Genomic DNA, 20,294 nt, shown 5'->3' on the forward strand with positions numbered 1-20,294 from the left:
TAATTTTCCTCACATTTCTGTGATGTAAAGTTCTGGAATCTGCGTGAATCCACAAAATTCCACTTGCCCCTCGTTCCCCGAAGTCTCCTGATAAAAACGGTACCTCACTTGTGTGGGTGGGCCAAAGGCCCGTGAAGGGCTAAAAACATAGGGAGTAAGAGTATAGCACAGCAAAAAAACATTGTTTTAGCCTATTCTGCATTGGACAGCCACACAAGTTAGGTGTCATTTTACTCAGAAGACCAAGGGGGAACACTGGGTGGTAGGACATTTGTGCCGGCATGGTGAACCCACATTTTTTGTTCAGCTCAATTTGAGGTTTGCAGGGGATTCTGGGTAGGAAAGCATTGGAGGATCCACGCAAGCCATGCCTTCCAGGACTTCACCGGGTAACTAGTTTTCAAAAATGTGTAGGTTTGGTAGTTTTCCCTAGATGGCCGTCGAGCCTGCGGCCAAAAACCCAGGTGACCCCCTGTTGTGTGTCAACTTAGATACCGTATATAGATTTCCCCATTCATGCCCTATTATTATTATTATTATTATTATTATTATTATTATTATTATTATTATTATTATTATTAAAGAATTTTGTACCGCGCACGGTTACCCAGAGGCATCCCAGCGCTTATAGAGACCTAGAGCACACTGCCTATACAGAGCGGAAAAGAGCTGAAATTATTCTGGAAATAGATAAGTTTTCAGATGTTTCCGGAACCTGAGCAAATTAGGTTCAGAGCGTAGTGAGAGTGGGAGGGAGTTCCAAGCGCGCGCTGTATGGATAGAAAAACTCCTGCCACCTGAAGGGGCTCTCCTAAATCTCTTTATCTGAAGGAGGTATTTGTTATCAGAGCGTAGAGCTCTTGTGGGCTTATAGGGCCGAATCATGTCCTTCAGAATAGCTGGTCCTTTCCCCTGTATGCTCTTGTGAGCGATGCAAAGGGCCTTGAAAGTCACTCTCTCTCCAACAGGCAGCCAGTGGAGTGCTTTTAAAGTTTAAATCTAAATTTAATTATTTTTATATATATATATATATATATATATATATATATATATATATATATATATATATATATATTTAATAAAAAAATTCTGCACTTGTTGCAGGATCTTGAACGTTGACTCCGGTGCTCCGAGAGAGTGCATTACTGTAGTCCAGGCGTGAGATGATTAGACCTTGGACTAACAGCTTCCGGGAAGGTTCTGGCAAGAGGGGAGAACCTTACGGGCCGATCCATAACACACGCCAGCGGTCTTCTTGGCGTGTGTCCTGAAGGACAGATCAGGCTCCAGCCAGACCCCTAGGCTCTTAATCTCCTTCTTTGGGTCAGGCGGGGTGCCCATGCAGACTCCTTAACTCCAGCTTTTGTTAGGGGTGAAGCTGGGACCTGATCAGCCCCTTCCCTGCCTCCACGTTGCTGCTCGGCACAAAAGCAGACCACGTGCAGGCGCTGCTGATAGGGTCCTGCTGTCAGAAAATGACACCTGGACAAGTTCGATTTAATTCTGTGAATTTCAAGGGAAGCAGGAAAGGAACATGGCACTCTGCTGAAAGTGCCAACTTTGTAGCAAGGTAGATGGCATCTACCGCCTAAAAATAGTGAGTGGATTGTGTCTACCCTCGCTCGAGCCCAGCTTAAATCGCATGGCCTCCCTAAATTGCATCCATGCAGATGTGGAGTACAAGTTGCTTTCTTGAGAGTATTACCAGGAATGACATAGAAGATTCCACCGAACCAGCTATAAACCACAGTAGAGTGGGTTTTCAGCTCCTCTTTGAGGATGTAAGCAGCCTGTGTCTATTAAGGTGTATGAAAATGTCGAATGATATCGGTGCCTGCTTCAAAAAGCATATTTCTATATTTAGTTTTTGGCAGTGGGCGTTGGTAGATGATGAGTAGGAGGAGGAGTAGTGCCTCTTAGGCATTTCTTGGCACAAGGCCACAGCCCCACTCTTGTGGTGAAACTTGTTTTGAGTGGGCAGGTCTGGAACTGGTTCAAGAAACCTGAATTCTTCAGTCACTCCCCATGGTTGCTGAGGTTGGAACATAGTAGAAAACTGTGATGAATAACAAACTCCCTTTTTGAAGAATTTTCTGAATTGAAGCGAGTTCGAAACTGAGCAAAGCAGTGGTCTCATTGGATCCTCAGATTTAAGCACCCCTAGCAACCTTCTTATGTTTTTGAGTATTTTGAAGGTTTTTTGATGCTTTAGATAGGTGCAGGGTTGCTATGACCCTGCCTGCCTGCCTACCTTCATGAACGCTATGCCAGCCTGGTTCAGTTCTCTGAGTGTTTTGGGCGGTCAGTTTCGATCACATTACACTTGTCCAGACGCGCCATTTCCTGGGCTAGATGGTGCTCAGCAGCAGAAACGTTGATGGTATCTTATGCAGGAATATTCAAAGGGAACATAACATGCAGGCTGAGAGGGTAATGGGCACTGTGGCTGTTAGTTGGGTGCTGTCCACCTTAATATAAACGCACTGTATGCCCATTCACTCGTATACTACTTAAAACAGATGAACAGTGCTGAGTGTGTAAAAAGGCACGAACAGTGCTCTTGCCTAAGGTGCACTGAGGCATGAGATGGGGTCTAAAAGCAGCAAACCATTCTCTATTTCGAAGAAGAGTGTGGATAAGTCCCAGAAGCAAGGACCCAGTCACCGGAAAGCCTGTGTCCTTTTTTTTCAGGCCCCATTCATTCGATTGATCATTGAACCTTCTTTTTTAACCAGGTGTTAATAGAGAAGCCTGCTAGGGTTCCTATAACGTTACCGACAGACCACTTCATGAGGGGGCGGACACCGCTCAGGAGTTTGATATTGGAACTCCTTGTTTAGCAAGTACGACACACGAGGAAAAGGTTTCTTGCTCCAAATGTTGACCTTTGGACGGCTGTATGTATGCGTTATTTCTATAACCCGAACCTAGGTCAGAAATGTGAAGCCCAGTGTACTTCTGAGACGTAAAATAGTCCCTAGTCCCTCATGTATTAAAATGGAAGCACTTCATAGTAGGTGGAATGATACAACTTCCAGCAGCATGAAGTGAGAAGTCCACTCTCTGTAGATTGTAAAGTTTTGGTTACAATAAGTCATGGAGAAAGGTGTGCTGCGAAGCCAGACATGAAAATCTACCTTTTGATTGCAGTCTATGTAAGTAGAACTACAGAGGGTATTCTGACCTGGAAGTTGTCATAATTAGATTCCCCATCCTGCTGTAACGGCGTTCATGGCACACGAGTTCTCATGGCCCTGTGATATAGCTTATGCTGTGTCTGTTTTATTGACAAGCCTCACAGAATAATTCTGTGGGAGGCAAGAAATCTCAGAAGAACAGAAACTGTTGTCATTGTGCACGGGAGTGGGGAAAAGTCTGTTACTGCAATATCTGAAATCCAAACTATAGCACCTGTGTGTACTTAAGGGTGCCGGCAAGGGAAGTTCAGTTTATTTCAGTGACCCTGGATACTATACCAGCATCAGTGTAGGATCTCTTTAGTGACTTCCTCTTCTCAGATAACTGTAAATCTGTACGTGCGTGAGGTCAGCTGAACAAATAAATGCAAGGATAACGTATTAATGCTGTTACAGGGACACAACGTAGTAGGTGTCTACTAAAATTCACACCCATCCAGTTGTAAAATCCAGCACGGTAGTACATGTGTTGATACCTACTATATGGGCAAGCCGATGAACATGTGTTCAAAGTCCTGATCCAAGGTGTACAGAAATAAAACCTGGACTGCAGCACCGTGCAATATATTGCTGGTGCCCAGAACGCGTTGTCTCGGAAACGCTGAGCAGGCGGTTACTATACAGCCCTTTGGCTGTTAGTAACAATGTGAATGCTAAGCAGAGCGGGTCAGTGTGAGAATGCTGAGCTGGCTGCAGCGGTCTAGAACAGTGCTTCTTAACCTTTTGACTTCTGTGGACCACCACTGAATCATTACTGGAATCCGGGGACCCCCAGTGAGTGATTGGAAGCCAGGGCCACCCGCCAAAGCGATTTCTATGATTTGAACATTAAAACCGTACACAAATAAAAGAACAAGCATACACCATGCAAATGCTCTAATATTGAAATATTGTGTAAGTCACAATCGACTGTAGAAAGTTTCTACATTTTCAATCTTGCTGCTTTTTTGCTATATAATTTATTAATTTTGATATTTCATTTTGTAAAACAGTCTCTGACCCCCATGAGTTTGCCTCGGGGGGGGGGGGGGGGGGGGGGCTGTGGTCCGTGGGCCACAGGTTAAGAACCACTGGTGTAGAACAGTGGGTTTCTTTCCCATAGCGAGTTACCAAAGTAACACTCGCTGTGTCAAAAATAGACAATTCCACTGAAGTCCTAAAGAAGTTGAACCGTTCCCCCTCTGAGGGCAAAGTAGGAGAGGGGGCAACCGGCAAGCTATTGATGATAATTTGCACTTTTGAGGGATTCAATATGGTTTGGCAGAGCATTGTGTAGCCTAGCTGTGGTGGACTGGGATGACTTGACTTTTATGTGCCTTCAGATGGGAGGTTTGTATGATGGATCCCCACCCTCTCCCCCCTTTTTTAGGTCTTGCCTAGGCAGCGCATGCGCTGACCTTTCGAGGCATGTTGTTTACAATTAGTTGTATTTTCTCGATCTCTCCTTTGTCCAGGAAAGTGTGGCATTCCAATGCAGCTTCTCCTCTACCTCCACCTCTATATCCCAGAGCACACTGTGCTCCTTGCTGACAGCTGGGAGGGAGAGGGGTATTTGGGAAAGGGTCGAGGAGAAGACTAAGCTCTTGTGCTGGTCTGACACTGCTTGTGCCCATGACCTCCCCCTTGCTTCGGGTGAGCTCTTTGGCTTCAATGCTCTGCAGCCATTACTCATTCATAACGTGTATTTGTAAAGTGTATGTTCACCCTTGGGCATCTTGGCGCTGAATAACAATGTTTATTGTTGCACAACTCAATGGTACCCATTTTATCGACCTGAAGAATGAAAGGCTGAGTGGACCCGCTGGGATTGGATACTGTGATCATGAGGTCGAACACAGGCCCCTGCAGTGGACGCAATAGTCCGCTGAGGGACTGATTAACAGCGCTGTGCCAAAAGACATGCCTCACTTCTAGTGTGCCAGGGGTGGATGGCTTATCTTTTCCAGTGTGCAGTGCAGACAGTTTGGTGGTTCCTCGATGAGGGGCTGCTTGGGTCCCAGGGCAGCAGTGCTGAAGCAGGCATTACATTTCAGCGGCACACAAGTACTCCCGATGTTATGCCACACATTGCTGCATTGTTGACCAGTATCTTGCCCTTCCTGCCTTTTTGTTCTGGACAGACTGACATTGTAAAGAGGTACAACAGCCTCTCAAAACACAGCAACTGTGTGCTGCACCGGGTCGTTGCCGCCCAGTTTGCTGCAACTGCACTGGGGTTAGCTATCTTGCCTTGTAAAACACGTGTTCTCTTGGCACAGAAGACAAAGACCAAGAAGAAGTTTGCTGTGTTATAATATTTTTCAGTTTTTGTTTATTTAACGTGTTCCAATGATTGGGATTTATGATGTACGATGGGCATGGGGGAACTCTGGCACCATTTTGGCGTTTTGCACTTTGCACTTCAAAAGCAGTTGTGGCAAAATTGTGATTAAGCGGGTGCAGTGCTACAAAATCTTTAAAAAGGTTTCAGTTACAACGGTTACTGGTATATGCGCTCCACGTAGTAGGCAGCAGTCAGCAGTTTGTGTGTTTTGACAACACTTGTCCATGATCTTGTTTATTTTCTGTTTTTGCACTCTTATTTAGTGTGAACCTGAAAGGAGCGCTTTACGCTTATTTGCACCGGTTACATGGCACTGGGTCACAATCTGTTTTTAGGGATGGGGAGATTGGACGATTTGGCTAGAATACCAGAATGCGTTCCAGGCACATCCTCATGCGCTCCTTCTTTCGTAGACTGGGTCATGCAAAAGCCTGAAGGTTTGGAAGGCATATCGGCACAAGGTGCTCTACTGTGGGCTGATTAGTAGAGATAGAGCGCGGCTAGAGGTAAGCAAAAGTTGAAATATGTAAATATGATGGCTTTCGATGAGCATACATACAAGTTCCTCCTACGAAGGATTAATTTTTTTTACCTACGTGCTTGTGTTGCACACCACATCTAAAGTCCTTAATTTGCATGCTGTACGAGGCTTCAATCAGCCCAAGTTTTGTTTTAAACATAATTTGCAGTGCATTTGTGGTGAGTAAAATATGCAACAGACCCAACTCAGGTGGGAGCCTCCCTATTATTGAAGCCAAAATGTCTTTATTGTAGCTGTCTGCCACCTAATATGCCGCTCTTTCAATAGATGTCAATTGGTAAACTACAGTCCCCCTCTCCCCATTTTTCGTATCAACCCCCCCCCCCATTTCACTTTTTAAAATGTTGCCATGTAGGAGTATGATAAAGGTAAATAAGATGGTTTTATGTACAGAAGCAAGTTGGCCGCGTTGTACAGCTTTTTTTCCATGAATTTCAGCCGTGCTGCTAGACAACAAGATTAAAACACATTGACATTAAGGCAATAGCTCTGGCATTGCTGAGATCTAATGGCTTTGCCAATGCTACTTTGTAAACTTGTCTTAATCTGCCATTATTGGCACGGTGTAGACATCTGCAAAATCGATTGCTTAGTTCAGTTAAACTTTTAGTGCTGCCTTCTCTTTCGAAGCACTTTAGTCTCCACATGTTGTGTTGGATTTTAAATTCTGAATGAATTTCCCGATTCGTGCCCTTATATAGGTACAATTTACATTGCCCATATATAGGCATAGAAATCCAGTCCTTATTTAGGCATAGCCCATGCTGACCAAATACAGGCATGGCTACTTCCATCCGTTCATCTACGTCTCAACGATTTCTTGGAAAACCAGACTATTAAGCCGTTAGAGACTTCCCCTTGCTTGAATATTGATTTCTCCAAGAACTTATCATGCATGAAAATCTATTCCAGAGGGGCTCATTCATGACGTTCATATGCCCAACTTTCCGTCAAAGCTGGCCTTTCTAAACACCGTTCAGGTATAAATATACCTTCACTTGCTATGGCAAAGCACGATGTGGTTTGGTGCAGTTCGACTACCTACTTGCACGATGCAGCTCGCGACAGGAAGTGCCGAAGGAAGCCAACTCTCCAGCTGACGCACTGACCAGAAGCTGTCATCCTCCTGCCGAGAATCCAGCTCCAGTGTTTCTGACTCCCCTTGCGGGATGTTGAGAAATAGAGTCCGTGAAAGAAATACCAACCTCTCTCATTCTAAGGTATGGAGCTGATTAGAACCTAGAGAATCCTTTGGCATTTCTTGGCAAAAACTAAACCTATGCTAAAGACGGCACTTACTTCTTCCCTCGTACTAGACCTAGGTTAGGTACACTGGGGTAGGCGTATTTTAGAAGCACCAGTTGAGTATTTTAGCTTGTGTTATTTATGTATGTATTTTTATATGTCATAGCAACAGACAGTGATATTACAGTATTATTTTATATTACTGTTTACGCTGTACCATTATACTTCGCATTCTGTCTAACGATTGTAGCAGTTCACCTCTCTTGCATGAGAAAGAAGACTGTTATAAATAAACCCTTTTATTGAAACGCCCGTCTCTCTATTTCTGTACTAATTCTGTAGAAATAAAGCATGTGCGAGATTGACTGAGTGAAATAGTTATCTATTGTTTCCACGACGCTGAAGATATGTTTCGATTCTAGGGGAAACAAAGTTGTCATGCTTATGCGGTTGTCAGAAATGAATCCCTCCTTGTTTACACGAAAGTTTCTAATGACCTCTGAGTTAGCTGGCACACACAATTAAGTTCAGTATACTCGATAGAGACCTACTGACCTCAGTCCTATGTCAAATCTATAGTGTATATTATTCAAATGCGCAGAGCTTATTGGGAATATAGGAACTACACTACACACAATTGCTAAATAACTCTCCTTTCCTTTCTTTTTTGCGGTTATGCAGACACCCTGCATTCTGTGGCTCTCCGTTTTGTCTCTCCTTTGAGCCTTTGCAATAATTAGTCAAGCGCAACTGATAATGAAGCTGCATATGTGCAATAAGAGGCAAAACTGTAATCTGAACTGGCATAGAGATCTCCCACCTGCTGATAGTGGCATGGCAGCCAGTACTCTACCCTAAGAATCATAAGGGACCGTGAACCCCTATGTGGGCCTAGGATGCGAGACTCGTGGACCAAGTACCCCGTAGTTCGTGATGGATCGTTGTGTAACAGGAGTTACCTACATTGGATTTCACTGGATAGCTACTTTGACACTCTGTAATATGTTATTAAAATTCCCCCTGTGCAGAGTTTTCATTGTGAAAATCTGCCGTCATTCGAATTATCCCCAGACGTCAGAATGGACCTAGAAATTGTTGTAAAGTAAAGTCCACATTTGTAAAGCGCACAATCACCCGTAAAGGGTCTCTAGGCGCTGGGGGCCGTCGGGAAGATTAAGCGAGCTATTGCCCAGAGTCACATGGTGCTGGGCTAACCTGCCGCCGGAGCCGGGGATCGAACCGTGGTCCCCAGATTCCAGCGTCAGTCGCCCTGGCCGCGGCGCCACACCTCTTCCTCTGCACTGGTAGGTGGTGTCCATGGCAGAAGTTACATGCTTGGTGCTGACAGCCTTTCTTTTCTTTCCACGCCCGTCATCGCAGATCTGTAAAAGAGCTACCCCCAGTCACTTTTTGGCTGACCCTTTTTGACCCTTTTTGACATTTTCTCTTATTGTGAACAGGATGTCTGTGAGAAAAGCTGGTTTTAAGTGTCTGTCATCTGCAAATGTCGGTGACTAGACCCCCACCATCTCTGCCTCTGGTGCCTCAAGCTCGACCACGATGCCAAGACTTCAGTTAATTGTCACACCATGCAGCCCAAGTCCTTGAGGTAGCGGTCACTCAAACTCCTTGCTGCTTGACGTGCAACACTGTCGATCTTGGTCGAGGGCATGGTCCCGGGATGAGTGTCAGAGCCACTCCAAGCGCTCATTGTCACAATCCAAGTCTTCTAGGCCTTTGGGTTAGCCCCTCAAGCACAAAAAGAACAAGAAGTCGAAGAGGTCCCACGAGATGAGGGTGCATTGGTATTCGAGGTCTGGCTCCGCTGTTCACCCTGCAACTGGGCCATCTCTGCACCTCCCTGATTTTCCAGGAGCTGGAGCGACCGCTACCCAACGATGTGACTTTTATGAGAACAGGCAGGCTTGTCCCAGCTGGAGCGCCTTTGAGCTCTGTGGGCGTGGGAGGGGCCCCTACTGGACTTGCGCCAGTGGGTTCAACTCCTTCTCCAGTCGGGCCCCTTGGATGGATTCGGATGGTTGCCGGTCAAGCCTCCTTAACCTTCCCCGACGCAGGCCCCATTGCCGTTGTCCCAGACACCGGAGGCACTTTCCCCCATCTAATCCCTGATTCTGACACAGAGCTGGATGGGCGACTGGAGGCATTCTTTCCAGGCTGGAGCATGTGCCCTATGCCTATAGATTAGGAATTGGGGAATGACTGGGAGGGCCCACTGGACCCTGATGAATACCAGCTCCTAGATGTCACAGAGGACACCTGGTGTGAAGATTTGACCGAGTAGGGAGCTATGGTGATGAGGAGGGTGGCCGATGTCCTGTGCTTTCAGCTGCCCTTCGTGGCTGTCAAGACAAACGTTTTGACGCAGGTGCTTCAGCCAGGAGACACCCCTTCTGAACTGCTTCTCCAGTTTAATGAAGCCCTCAAGGATGCTCTACTCTGGGCCTAGCCCAAGCCCTGCACAAGGGCTCCTGTCAATAGGACCACTGTAAATCCTGCTGATCCTCTCCCTCACCAACGACCCCACCACCGCCAAAGCCAACCTCCAGGAAGGATTGAAAGACGTCGCAGAATGGATGAAGATCAGCCGCCTGAAACTCAGCTCAGACAAGACGGAAGTCCTCATCCTAGGACCATCCCCCTCTGCCTGGGACAACTCCTGGTGGCCACCTTCCCAGGGCAGCGCACCCAAGCCAATGGACCACGCACGCAACCTGGGCTTCATCCTGGACTCCTCCCTCACCATGACCAAGCAAGTGAACGCCGTCTCATCAGCCTGCTTCAACACCCTGCGCATGCTCCGATAGATCTTCCGATGGATCCCCACCGAAACCAGGAAGACGGTCACCCAGGCCCTTGTCACCAGCTGTCTGGGCTACGGGAACACCCTCTACGCCGGAACCACAGCCAAACTCCAGAAAAGACTCCAGCGCATTCAGAACGCCGCGGCACGACTCATCCTGGACATCCCTCACCGCAGCCACATCTCCGCTCACCTGTCCAACCTGCACTGGCTCCCCGTCAACAAGAGGATCACGTTCAGACTCCTCACCCACGCACACAAGGCCCTCCACGACATGGGCCCGAAGTACCTCAACAGCTGCCTCACCTTCTACACACCCACACGCCAGCTCCGCTCCGCCAGCCTTGCCCTCGTCCCACGCATTCGGAAATCCACCATCGGAGGCAGATCCTTCTCCTACCTGGCAGCCAAGACATGGAACTCCCTCCCCACTCACCTACGGCTGACCCAGGACCACCTCTCCTTCAGGAAACAACTCAAGACCTGGCTGTTCGAGCAGTAGCGACTCCAGCCTCCTCCCCCCCCCCCCCCCCGCCCCCCCCCCCCCAGCACCTTGAGACCCCTACGGGTGAGTAGCGCGCTATACAAATTTTTTTGATTGCTTGATTGGCACATTTCCTACCTCATCAAATGAAGATGGATCCACGTCCAGAGATGGCTCAAGTCGCGGCCCCAGCCTTGTGTGACCAGGTCTGGAGAGCCAGCCGGGACCCTGATGATACCTGAGACAGGGTCTAATGAGCTGCAGGTACTATTCACCTGACCTGTTTCTACTAAATAGGTAAGTGCACAATTCACTTACCGTAGTTGCCACAACGCACATCTATCACCCTTTTTTGGTCCTGAATAAAGCCTCTAGAACCCTTTGGACAACGAGGCTGAAACATGTTGACCATCGACGAACCAAAGTGTGCGTAAGATTAGTAACTTGATCTACAAACGCACCAGCACTGTTTTTATATTTTTTCACACAACCACACTATTAAAGAATCATTTTAAATGGTGATGTAGAGAATTTTAAATCACTCCACACAAGCACTGCACCCACTTTTTGCATCTCTGGACACTACTGTAATACCAGTTAGTTTTCGTCCATGTGAAGGTCTGCATACTTATGCTAAAAACGTAATGATGATGCTGCCACATCACCAACAGGTGGAGAACCAAGATATACCGCCCACAACCTGTGCACGTATGATTTTTGTTTTTTTTTTTAATTTTTTTTTTTTTTTTTAAGGAACAGTCGTAAACCAATAGACCCTGGTTCCACATGTACAAGTGGTACATTCTCCCTCTTGATTTGATGTTACTCTATTGTAGCCAAACGGACCAGAACTTCCATTCCCCCCCCCTCCCCCACCCCCCCGTTCCCTCCCCCTTTTTGGTTTGAAGAACATTTCTTACCTCTCCATCGAACAGTGAATTCAAGAGGCTGGATACCTAGGGGATAAAAGATATTTTCTAATGCTAGCCTGGTACTGCGGTCCATGAAAACCGTGTGCCTTTTGGGCCTACACTCCCATTTGCTCTGAGACTCACTTGCATAGGTGCTGCCTATGGTCTCGGAGAAGGCAAAAGCCATACTCTCCCAAGCTACTGCTGACGGGAGGGATGCAGTGCAGCTAAGTTCACCAAACGCTGCGTCTGAATATGACGGACTCGCTAGTCTGAGTGATTTTATCATCTTAGGCCCTTGGGCACCTCGCCTGGTTGAGACCCACTGTCTCTTTGGAGGGGGATGTCTAGGCCTTGCTCATGTATATTCCCTTAGATGGCTCCCATTTCTTTGGAGACAAGGCACACTCTGCACTAGAGTGCTTCAAGGTTGAGTGTCTGACGGAGCGCTGAAACTTTTCAATCATCTCCTTGTGTTTAGCTTTCTCTGATTATCATGGGCATACAGTGGTAAGAAGAACACCCCATCCCCTGCACCATTGGAAGTCCATCACATCCGACCGCTGGGTTCTCCATTTTGTCCGAAGGTGCTACTTCCTCTCCTTCGTGACTACCTCTCCATCAGTGCCCCCCACTTACATAAGGCTGACTGAGAGCCGCATCGCTTTACTCTTCCAGGAAGTAGCAACTCTAGTCCCGAAGGGAGCCATAGAGAGTGTGCTGGCATCAGAAGTAGATCGTTGGTGTTATTTGCGCTAGATTTTGCGCTAGATTTTGATTTTGAAGGTCTGAGTCCTTCGTCCTATTCTAGACCTGAGCCCTCCCAATTTCTTTCTGAAAAAGAAGTAAATCAAAATGCTCACTCTGTGATGTATTCCTATAGGTTCTGAATCGATCCCCCTATTCCTGACCCTATTCTGGTTAACAAACCAACAAGTTAACTAGCAGTCAGCCCATGAGGCAGCAAACCCCCATGATGCAGATACCGTTATCTGACGAAGCCACACTACGGCACAGGAACGTGTTATCTGATTAGGTCATAACGCTTGCGATCTAATTAGACAAGCGATATTCCTCCAGCCCCTGATAAGGCATACGGAGTTCTCATAACAAATCAAACCTATGACAACCTGGGAAAAACCCTGCGGCCATTGTTTTGATTTCACCGAGAACTTCAGCAAAAGAATGTGCTAACGACCAAGTCGTATGACATCCTTATTGACGTATCTATGTCCATCCTTACGTCAATCTCGGCACCTTAAAGGTATAAATATTACCGATATTGCCCTATGCAAACACACGCGGTGGTGACGAGACGGAGCAGCCATACTTGCCGAAGCCCAGAGCAGAGCAGACCCCGCTGGCGCAGCCCCGCCTTCCTGACGCGCTGAGAACGAGACGCGCTGCTTTCTCCTGCCGAGAAATCCAGCACCGGCGCTTCCGGGTAGCCCTCGCAGGCAGCCTGGAATATAGAGACCAGAGAGAGAGAGACCATCCCTCATTCATCCTAACTTCCAGGTACAGAACTGAATAACCCCTCACAGAGAATTCTTTAGTCAGTCACTTGGCAAAAACAAACTTAACTTAAACTGTAACTTTCTATTCCCGCCCACGCATCAGGCTTAGGTCAGGTACACTGGGTAGGCGTATTTAGAAACACCAGTTGAGTACGTTTAGTCAAATGTATATGTGTATGTAATATATTTTAATCATTTTAAACCTTCATATGACTTAGAAACCATATAAATGTTTTTACAGTATTATTTTATACTTCTGCTTTTAATGTATGCACTTTACTTAACTATAAGTATTGCAATAATATCGATCCATTTCTCTTGTATGAGAAAAGAGACTGATCAATAAATAACATCTTTTATTGAACACGCCCGTCTCTTCCTTTTCTCTACAATCTGATGAGACTAAGAATGCACGTACTGACTGAGTAAAATAAATTGCCTTTTGTTCACACGACTCTCGAGATACACTCTTGATTAGGGGAGAGCAAAGTTGTCCTGTTCTATGGTTGTCAGAAACTAAATCCCTTCTTGTCTAATCAGGGGAGTTAATTCTTTCCTGAACATTCGAGAGTTTCTAGTGAACTCTGAGCTAAGCTGGCAAACCCAAAACTTTAAGTCTAATATCGACAGTAGTAGACCTAGTTAACGTCTGGTCTAGGCCCATACTATTGAAGGTATTATTCCAATGCGCAGAGCCTATTGGGATGATAGGAACTACACTACATGGCGCCCAACGCGTTTAGAAGGGCGATAAAACTAACGTAAGACATTTAGAGTAACTCAGTCGTGCTTTCTCACTCAGACCCCTTTTTTCCCATAATACTCCAAAGACGTCTGGAGTGGGTAAAAGGTAATATCCGCCAAACCTCGCAGGAGGAAACTCCTATGTATGGTACTTGGTTTAGTCAACGTTGAAGGATACACCGTTCCAAAATATTGTGCATCTAATCCTTTGTTTCCATAAGAAACCTGATCTGCAAACAAACAGAATAACCTTCCTGTCGGTAAAATGGACAGTGAAGATGAAAGAGAGGCAGTTAGAATAGCAACTGAACTCGCAGCAGCTGATGCTACTATGCAAGAAGCAGACCAGGATATAATACTCATCCCGGTCATCAAAAGGAAATCTATAACCTTAAAACTTATAGAAAATGGACTGACACCTAGAGGTGGCACAGTCATATTCGTAATTGAGGCACACGAATATCGGCAGACAGAGGTATACTATTCATGGATACATTTTCCAGCAGCAAATGCTGTAACAAAGTACTTCCACTATTACAAGATAGAGGAACCTCCTGATATTTACACTCCTTTCGAGGAGGTGGAAGTACCACTCAAATTTCAAGAGCATTTGCTCTTATTTGATGGCGCCCTAAAACATAATAATCACATCACCAGGCTCGGTCCTTTAGGTAGACCAGGAGCAACGTGGCCGGTCCTAGCCGGATACACACCACATCCAGACATCGAAAGAATGCCTGCACCAAAGCTTTTAACACAGCTAAAACAACTAATAAAAGTACATAGACGATTAGTCCAGTATGTGATGCGGACTTCAACAATTCAACCAGCAATTAAAATTCCACAGCTGACCCCTCACCAGGGGAACACAAATAAAATTACACCACAGAACATACAGTCCTGCCTAGGTAAAGTACCGGCTAAACGGGAACAAATACCATTCTGGTTGGCACAAAAAATCACCCAAATCGAGGCGGTGTTTCCAGACACCACCCCGTTAGAAAAACACAGGATTCTGACTATCTGTCTTCCAATGGGAATCGCACCACACATTGAGGACTGTGACACTTGGGGTACAGTCTTTGCTTCCATTTACACAAAAACGCACGGTGTTCCATCCATCTCGGTAATACCAGATGTGCTAAAACAAATTCAAGACGAATATGGTCCAGAACCCGCTTTAACTCTTGGTATGAAATTACTGAAAGACTTCAAGCAGGTCTCGGCTATATTATTAGCCAACATAAAGGGAGAAGCAGCAAACCTGGCGATCCGCCAAAGGTTAAAGGAGACAGATATAGCAGACCAACCAGCTGAAATTGCCAGAATCATAGAAAAGTCCTATGAAGAACTAGGTAGAGATAGTTTAGGTGGAATACCAGTAAAACCACAACTGATTGAAAGTCCTGGAAAAATATTTTTTAATAATAATTCAACATCACAAAAAAGAGCTGGGATGGAAACAAACAATCCAATCCTAAAGAAAAGAAATTCCAGTCCAGAGGAAGGTCTCCTAGGCGAAGAGAAAAATCTCCGAACCAAAGACACAGGTCACCTCAGAGTGACCCCTCTGGGAAAAGATATAACCTTAGAAATAGGGATAATATAAAGAAGCCTGATAGATATCAAGACATTGATACACGTCCCTCTCAATCTTTTCAGACTTCCTCGCAGAAATCGGAAAGAAGAGGACGATCAGAACAAAGAGAGGAGCACGCCAAGTCCAAAGACAAGGAACCTGCTCATCTAAAAAATAAATTACAATTTCCAAAAAAGAAGGTAGCCAGTATCAAGGTAGTTAACAATGCCGAGAATACTGAGGACACAACTGAAAAACGGAGAATGGGCTCAGACAATGCTAGACAGCGCAGCAGAAGTGAGCATGGCTCGCAAAGTCCTTATGAATCATCTGGAGACAGTGGACACGAATGAATATCTTCAAGTGGAAACTGCAGACACCAGAGTTAGCAAACCTCACAAAATATACGAAATAACATTACGTATAGAGGGGGATAAGACTAGAAAAATAAGGGGACTATTTTGGGATAATCTCTCCAAGGGCTATGACATCCTTCTATCTGAGAAAGACTGGCCACCAGAGTTTGTTAGGGAGTGCCCTCATGGCGAAGAAATAATCATGCCTGCCTTCTCAAATCATATCCCAATTCATAAAAAATACACACTTGCTAGAAAGTGGGCAGTAGCTCAAGCTCCTGCTTTATATAAAAATCACGTAGGATGGGATGAGGACTCTCCTCCTCACAAAATCCAGTTAAAATCACAACCTACTGCACAAAGGCAGTACCCAATTAAGCAAGAAGCTAAAAAACAGGTAAAAGAAATACTAGATCAGCTAGAATACCAGGGGGTGATTGAAACTTGCACCTCACAAATGAACAACCCTTTGTTTCCGGTCTCCAAACCAGACAATTCATACCGTCTAGTTTTGGATTACCGACACCTTAACTCATGTTGCAAAACTTTTGCAGTGCAAAATTCGCATAGTGCTGCACTAATGAATAACATAGTGCGCAAAAAATACAAAACAACATTAGACATCTCCAATGGATTCTTTTGTCAAAACATAGCACCAGAGAGCAGATATTTGTCTGCTTTCTCAATAAACGGCACTCAAAAACAATTCTGTCGGTTAGCCCAGGGGTACAAGAACAGCCCGGGAGTATTCTCAGCGAGAGTAACAGAATTACTACAAATATATGATGATGAAGCATTATCTTATGTCGACGACATATACTTAACAGATGATGACTTGGAGACTCACTTGAAGAGAGTGAACACCATAATACTTTGGTTCGCAGCAGAGGGTTACAAATTCAACTTTAAAAAATCCAGAATTGCCCATCTTACAGTCCTGTTCTTAGGATATGAATTATCAAGTGAAGGCAAAAGCCTGGCTGACAATTTTCTAGAAAAATGTGCCGTACTCCAAGCACCTAGAACACTAAAAAACTTAGTCAATTCTAGGCTTCCTAAATTTCGGAAGAACATACATTGCAAATTACGCAGAAAGGGTCAAACCCCTTTATGATCTAATAAAACCAGATTTTAAAAGAACAAATTGGACTCAAATACACACAGAAATTCTGAGATCCTTACAAACAGACATGCTAATTAAAGCAAAATTAGAAACACGTGATAACACACGCAATCTTGTGATTCGAGTCATCCCAGGAAGATGCGGATTCACATACCTGACCTCTAATGAGGGAGAAAAGGTACCAATTGCATTCAAATCACACTTGTACACAGAAGCTGAACAGAAATTCAGCATTGAAGAAAAAATTGTTCATGCAGTTCAAACCGCAATAGCTAGAGCAAAAGATCAAGCGGACGGTAGACACATCAGTCAGAACAGCAGAATCAGCCTTTGAGGCATTAACAACACCGTGTAATTTACCAACAACATTGAATCCGGAATGGATACAATGGGTGAATTCAATCACAAGGGATAAAGTATACTACTACTTTGATCCAGAACTAGAGGAATTAAAAAATCTAGAATATGTAAGAACATTCCCTCTGCTAATCGACATTCTGCCTTTACGACATTACGCCTGTGTAATTTATACAGACGGACATGCTCAACCCCCCCGTTTGGGGAGAACAAGCATACAACCCGACCTGTGGGATTACAAAAGAAGTGTGGCGCGGAGGTAAACTAAGACCTCTTTTAACAAAAACACACTCAGTAGAAACTAAGTCAGAACAACAGACTGAAATAATAGCATTGAAAATGGCGCTAGATAATGCGGATCGCGAATTCCCGACACTTATAGTGTCTGATTCATATTACTGCGTCAAATCATATAACCAGGATTTGCAGACATGGATTCAAAACGGTTACAAAGATGACAATGATGCACCAATAAAGCAGAAATTGCTCTGGGAACAAATAGCTCTTTTACAAAAAGAACTACCAAAGACTCACGTGACACACTCACTGAGTCATCAACGTGATGGCGTTCACGTTGCAGGGAATTCATTGGCTGAAACAGCCACAGCGGCAGCCACTAAATCGGCTCCCGTAGTTCGAAAAAAGCGTACATTAAAATACATTGACGGTGAAACAGTGCTGGCGGTGAAAACGTCATCAAAAGGCAACTGCTCAGCGCTACCGATCAACTATCCACTCAATTATACATACATAATCGATGCAAACTCCGTCCCTTTTGCTCGAATCCCTGGAGTGGGGGATAGAGTGATTCCAAACATGGACAGGAGAAACTTGTTAATCGCAGACGCACATATGGGCGAGGGTCTCAGACACCTCAAACTAAAAGATTCTCTGGAAGAATTACATTCAAGGTACTGGTGGCCAGGCATGAGCCTGCACCACACCATGTTTGTAAAAAACTGCCCAAACTGCAACAGAAATCGCAGTGGGGAGAGAAACAGTGTAATACCTCATCGTTTCACTCCAGGAAAAATCAGGAGTAAAAAGCAAGGCTTGCGATTAACATATACGGGCTAGTTTCCACTAATAATATAGATCACCAGCACTCGGCTGACGTCTGGACTGTTATACAAAGATTTGCGAGTTTAAATGGCATATTCGCTAAGAGCATGCTACGTTTGACCATTGTTTTCACTCTAGCCCTCCAGCCTGAGGGGAAACATGGCCAAATGAGCATAGCACAGCGGGAATCTTCTCACTTCCTTCCTGAGGGATACGGGATGGTGTAAAGAAAAAACCAAGGCATAAAGCAATCTATAACGGAAAGGATATTAGGTTCGGGAGCTGGGTGGGTCAAACATCTAATAAGTGTCCAACGTAGTCTAAATAACTTGCCAAGAAATTCTCTGAAGGGATTCAGTCCGTACGAATTATTATTTGGAACTAGGATGTTGATCTCTGACCTTGATAGTCAGACTTCAGTGGTGAAAGAGAAAAGCTTTGATATCAAAGACCGTTTGGCTATTTTGCAGGACTTAAACAAGAAAAGACCTGAGCAACATAAAGTTGAAACAGCAGCCAACAACCACTGAAGAACCACCACCTGTCCCAGCAAGACCTGTCTGGATTCCAAAAGTCGGGGATCTAGTCAGAGAAAAGATCGCGGTAAAGAAGGAATTTGGGCCTTCTTACAGAAAAGCAGTTCCTGTCTTGTCTGTCAACGGGACAAGATCAGTTGTACTACCGCCGCTTGCTGGTAAAAAGGAGAACCGAGTTGTATCCATCGACCTGGTAAAACCACAATCATGTGGCCGATAACAAATAGTAGGCCAAGTGGACTCCCAATAAGTAGCAGAACACCAAGGTTTGCTACCAGTACAGAGGTCCTAACAAAGAGGCTAATCACATTCGAAACGCCTACAGAAGAACAACAAGGACTATGCAACAAGGCAATGGAACTTAGACCTCTGGAAACCCAAATAAAAACATTTAGCAGAGACACACCAATCTACAATGAAGTACCAAGTGAAAATGCAAGAAACAGTAATCCTGAAACAATTGGAACAATTGACAGAACTGCATCCGGCTACTTCATAAACTTCGATGATTCCTCTGAAGGCTTCAGTGAATCAAAGACACAGCCATCATCAAAAACCTTTAAAGATAAAGCTAAAGAACTTTTGAAACAACTGAAAGAAACATATCTGATTTCTCCATGGATTGAATTTTGGGTGGGTTTTGGTGCATTTATCCTCATACTTTGGCTCATCATGATACTAACTTTGGGACGCTTCATTGAGGGAAAATATGCTAAAATGGACACAGCAAGTCAGAAAATCAACTTGATCCTCAAGCCACACACATCTTCACACGTCAAGAAAAGAGAACTTTCTTCAGTCAACTTCACAGCCAATCCTATACCGGGTGGGGTAGCATGGGACAACACTGACTACGAAATCTATGGTCCGGTTGAAATCCTGAAATATCCACACCAAATTAAGATCTCTTTGAGTGACTTTGTAAAACCAAACTCATTTGCTGATGATTGGGACTTTGAAAGTATAAATAATATGATGTCTGATTTAGTGATGTCTGCTAAATTTACCAAACATGATTATTTGCAGGGTTCTACAAATTATGATAGTATGTATTGCTACAACCACTATGGTAACCATTTTTTACATAAATCTGCACAACCTAGAAATGTTTTTAATTATAATCAATGGGAACATTGTGCAACCCCTCCAAAAGGAAGCTCAAGAACCTTTTATGACAAATATTCATACTTTTCAGGTTTTAAAACAAGTAATGCTGAAACATTTTATTTCAAATTGTCAAGACAGGGACAAAGACCATGATAACAAACACAAAATTGATATATTCAGACTCATTCTTCGAACAAATGAATACTTTTGGTTTTGATTATTGGGACAAAAATGTTGAATTGAAAAGTGTTTGGGGCACAAAAGAATGGCAAGTACAGGGTATAGAATCTTTGTTTAGAGCCTGCATGATCCCAGAACAAATTATATTCTTAAATGACACTGTTCAACAAACCACCTGTCTTGGCTTAGCCAAAATCAAAGACTTAAATAA

The 20,294-nt window shown here is 44.6% G+C and overlaps 1 protein-coding gene across 2 annotated transcripts in view; it reads left to right on the top strand.

Moving 5' to 3' along the window:
- The window catches only part of PTPRA (protein tyrosine phosphatase receptor type A), a 724,758-nt gene that overhangs the window by 40,867 nt on the left and 663,597 nt on the right, over positions 1-20,294 (top strand). The window contains exon 2 of one of the 2 annotated variants that reach the window (XM_078678706.1): positions 5,934-6,026. The exons of the other annotated variant lie outside the window; for it this stretch is intronic. The gene's annotated coding sequence lies outside the window, so the exon portion shown is untranslated. The remainder of the gene's footprint in view (positions 1-5,933; positions 6,027-20,294) is intronic. 2 annotated transcript variants of the gene reach the window in all.

This window comes from Lissotriton helveticus, chromosome 2_2 (assembly GCF_964261635.1).
Source record: "Lissotriton helveticus chromosome 2_2, aLisHel1.1, whole genome shotgun sequence".
Classification (NCBI taxonomy): domain Eukaryota; kingdom Metazoa; phylum Chordata; class Amphibia; order Caudata; family Salamandridae; genus Lissotriton; species Lissotriton helveticus.